Source organism: Plecotus auritus (genome assembly GCF_963455305.1).
Source record: "Plecotus auritus genome assembly, chromosome: 5".
Taxonomy (NCBI): Eukaryota; Metazoa; Chordata; class Mammalia; order Chiroptera; family Vespertilionidae; genus Plecotus; species Plecotus auritus.
The window spans coordinates 90,509,146-90,514,048 of NC_137776.1; positions in this window are offsets into that span (position 1 = coordinate 90,509,146).

Sequence of the window (4,903 nt, forward strand, 5' to 3'; positions counted from 1 at the left end):
ATCGACCTGTGCATAGAAAGGTTGCCAATTCAATTCCCAGCCAGGGCACATACTTGCATTTTGGGCTTGATCTCTAATCAGGGAGCGTACAGATGGTAACTGATTGATCTTTCTTTGACATCAATGTTTCTTCCTCCACCCATCCCCCTCTCTCTGTCTCTCTGCCTCTCATACTAAGGATATCTTTGGGTGAAGATTAAAAAAAAACCTCATAAAAGTCAACACCAAAATAACAAGCAATTCAATTAAAAAATGGACAAAGGACATGAATAGATAGTTCTCTAATGAGGGCATACAGATGGCCAATAGACATATGAAAAGATGCTCAACGTCACTAATCAGAGAGATGCAAATTAAAACCACAGTGAGATCACCTCACACCCATCAGAATGGCTATCATCAATAAATCAACAAACAGCAAATGTTGGCAAGAATGTGAAGAAAAGGAAACCCTTGTGCACTGTTGATGGGATGGCAGATTGGTGGAAAACAATATGGAGGTTCCTCAAAGAATTAAAAATGGAACTGCCTTTTGACCTAGTGATTCTACTTCTGGGTACTATATATTCAAAGAAACACTAATTTGAGAGAATATATGTACCCCTATGGTCTCTGAAGCATTATTTACAATAGCCAAGATCTGGGAACAACCCAAGTGCCCATAAAAAAAATGTATATAATGGAATTCTACTCAGCCATATAAAATGATGAAATTTTAGCATTTGCGACAGTATGGAAAGTATTATGCTAAGTGAAATAAGTTAGAGAAAGACAAATATCATATGATTTCACTCTTATGTGGAAATTAAAGAGCAATATAAATGACCAAACAAAACAGAAACAGACTCATAGATATGGAGAACAGACTGATGGTTGCCAGATGGGAGGGCTTTGGGGGTCAGATTGGTAGCTATAAAATAGTCATGGGGATGTAGAGCACAGCATACAGATATAGTCAATAATCCTATCTAATAAAAGAGTAATATGCAAATTAACCATCACTCCACTACACCCACAAGCCATGCCCACCAGCCAGCCCACCAGCCAATCAGGAGCGAATATGCAAATAAACCCAACCTAGATGGCTACGGCCACAGAGAGCAGGAGGGAGGCTTGGGTTTCCCCGGCAATGGAGGAAGCCAAGCTTTCCGCCTGCCCTTGCTGGCCTAGGCCTCCACTCAAGGCAACAAAGTTTCAAAGATAGAAGATAAATAAAACCAAACAGAAATGGCAGCAGCCATGGAGCTGGAAAGAGCAGGAGGCTAGGGTTGCCCCCGCTGATGGAGGAAGCCAAGCTTTCTGCACACCCTGGCCAGCCCAGGCCTCTGCTTAAGGCTACAAAGTTTCAATTACAGAAGATACATAAATACCAAAAGAAATGGCTGCCGCCACAGAGCAAGCAGAAGGCTTGGCTCCGCTCCAGGCTACAAAGTTTCAATTGTAGAAGATAAATAAACCCCAGATACCAGGGCCTCTGCTTGGGTCGCCAGGAGGCGTGGCCGGCCTGCAAACCACCACAGGCCCCTCTCCCAGGCCGCCCCACGCCCCAAGGGAACCCCCACCCTGATCTGGGACACCCTTCAGGGCAAACCAGCTGGCCCCCACCTGTGCACCAGGCCTCTATCCTATCTAATAAAAGAGTAATATGCAGATTGACCATCACTCCAGCACACAAGATGGCTGCCCCTATGTGGTCAAAGATCCTGCCCCCATGTGGACAGAAGATGGCCACCACAAGATGGCCAGCAAGGGAGGGCAGTTGGGAGGGACCAGGCCTGCAAGGGAGGGCAGTTGGGGGCAATCAAGCCTGCAGGGGAGGGCAGTTAGGGGTGACCAAGCTGGCAGAGGAGGGAAGTTGGGGGCGACCAGGCCTGCAGGGAAAGGCAGTTGGGATGGACCAGACCTGCAGGGAAAAGCAGTTGGGAGGGACCCAGGCCTGCAGGGGAGAGCAGTTGGGGGGTGACCAGGCCTGCAGGGGAGGGCAGTTAGGGGTGACCAGGCCTGCAGGGGAGGGCAGTTGGGGGGGACCCAGGCCTGCAGGGGAGAGCTGTTGGGGGGGACCAGGCCTGTAGGGTAGGGCAGTTAGGGGTGACCAGGCCTGCAGGGGAGAGCAGTTAGGGGTGACCAGGCTTGCAGGGGAGGGCAGTTAGGGGTGACCAGGCCTGCAAGGGAGGGCAGTTAGGGGCAAACAGGCTGGCAGGGGAGCAGTTAGGCATCAATCAGGCTGGCAGGGGAGTGGTTAGGGGGTTATCAGGCTGGCAGGCAGAAGCGGTTAGGGGCAATCAGGAAGGCGAGCAGTTGGGAGCCAGCAGTCCTGGATTGTGAGAGGGATGTCCGACTGCCCATTTAGGCCCGATCCTACAGGATCGGGCTTAAGCGGGCAGTCGGACATCCCTCGAGGGGTCCCAGATTGGAGAGGGTGCAGGCTGGGCTGAGGGACACCCCCCCCCATGCACGAATTTTGTGCACTGGGCCTCTAGTATTGTAATAACTATGTATAGTTTCAGTTGGGTATGGGAAATAACGGGGGGAAGACTATGTAAAATACATGATTGTCTAACCACTAAGCGGTACACCTAAAACTAATACAAATAATATCAAATGTAAACTGTAATTGAAAATAAAATTTTTAAAGAATACATGCCCTCACCTGTTGGATCCATGGGGTGAGCATCATCCCATGCACAAAAAAGTTGCCAGTTGGTTTGATTCCTGATCAGGGCACATGCCCTGGTTGCAGGCTTGATCCCTAGTAGGGGGTATGCAGGAGGCAACTAATTGATATTTCTCACATTGATTTTTCTCTCTCTCCCTCTCCCTTCCTCTCTCTCTAAAATCAATAAAAATATATATTAGTAAAATAAAATAGCCCTGACCTGTTTGGCTCAGTGGATAGAGTGTCAGTCTGAAGACTGAAAGGTCCCAGGTTCAATTCTGGTCAAGGGCATGTACCTTGGTTGCGGGCACATCCCCAGTGGGAGGTGTGCAGGAGGCAGCTGATCAATGTTTCTCTCTCATCAGTGTTTCTAACTCTCTATCCTTCTCCCTTCATCTCTGTAAAAATCAATAAAATATATATATTTAAAAATAAAATAAAAATAATAAAAACAAAAAATTATACAATTTCTGGAGAAAGACTACCTGTGTTCACATACAAGTGCAACCTGTACTAGATGTGTGACCTTGGGCAAATTAACCTCTCTGAGCCTCAATTTCCACATCTTCAGAATGGAGATAATCATAGTATCTACTTCCTTGTGTAGTTGGAATCAATAAGTTAGTTAACAGTGTAATATGCTTGTAACACTGACTAAAATGTTAGCTATCAATATTATTAAAAATATCTCTTTAATAGAATATAAGGTTCTAAAAGTCAGGGCAAATTAGCATCTCCAATCCTTAGCACAATAGAATATTCACTGTTTGTTAAATGTTACCAGGTAGTTTAGGTAGGTTTGGTTTGATACATATTTGCTGTTCATTTACTTAGTCACTTAACAAATGTTTCTTGAACGTTTGAACCAGGTGCCAGGGAACTTGCTAAATGTTGGATGAACCAGAGGGAGATCTTTGTCCTTGGGGAGTTTAGTGGTGGAAGCTATTATCTACACTAATAAAAGAGAAAGATGCAAATTGACCATACCTTCGTGACACCCACCAGCCAATCAGGAGCAATTATGCAAATTAACCCAACAAAGATGGTGGATTAATTTGCATACGCAGGAACCGAGCAGCTGGGGGCAGGACGCTTGCATCATCGCCATGGCGACGACGTAGGCATTCCACACCACCCTAGCCGCTCAGGGCCTCTGGGCAGCTGGGAAGGCAGAAAGGCAGCTCTGGGCTGGAGCAAAGGCAGAAAGACAGCTCCAGCCGGAGCGAAGGCGATGCCGGCAGCCAGGGGAAGGAAGGCTCATTCTTGCATGAATCTTCGTGCATCGGGCCTCTAGTCTATCTTTATAACAGAGGAATATGTGAATTAGCCAGGACGCTGTAACATCATGACCAAACAGCAGGGACCTGAGGCTGCATGGCGCCTGTCCAGGGCAGGGGACCTCAGGCCACACCCCCTGCCCCTCGGGGCTTGACAGGGGACCTCAGGCCATGCCCCTTGCCCTGTGGGGCTTGACAGGGACCTCAGGCTGTGCCCCTCACCTGGTGGGGCTTGATGGGGGCCTCAGGCCATGCCCCCCGCCCCAGTGCTGGGCCGGGAGACCTCAGGCTGCACCCCCTGCCCAGCGGGGCTTGATGGGGGACCTCAGGCCACACCCCCACCCCACGGGACTTGACAGGGGATCTCAGACTGCGCCCCTCACCTGGTGGGGTTTGACGGGGGACCTCAGGCTGCACCCCCCCCCCCCCGCCCCGGTGCCAGGCCAGGAGACCTCAGGCCACACCCCCTGCCCCGGCCAGGCTTGATGGGGGACCTGAGACTGTGTCCCCTGCCCTGGCGCTGGGCTGGAGGACCTAAGGCTGCACCCCCCGGGAGGGGTTTGATGGCGGTGGGCCCGGCCGGGTGTTGGTCTCACTCAATGCGGGTAGGGCCAGCCGGGTCTGGGTCTCCTGCATTTTCGAAGCACATGTGGGTGGTGGGTGGGGTCTTGACTCTAGGTCCCGCGGCACATCCCAGACTCTGACAGGAGGGAGATTTTCATATACATTTTACTAATTTTCTTTATCTCTGACACTTTTATTATAGAGAAAGGGCAAATAGCAATATTAAAATATTTCCTCTAATTAATTCCCTTTTAATGTGCACAAATTTTGTGCACCAGGCCACTAATAAAAGAATAAAAACAAAAATACATTTATAATTAAGATCAGAAAGAGATCTCAGGAATCATCTGTTCTAATTACCTCATTTTAAATATTTTATTGAGTTTACAGAAAGAGAGGAAAAGAG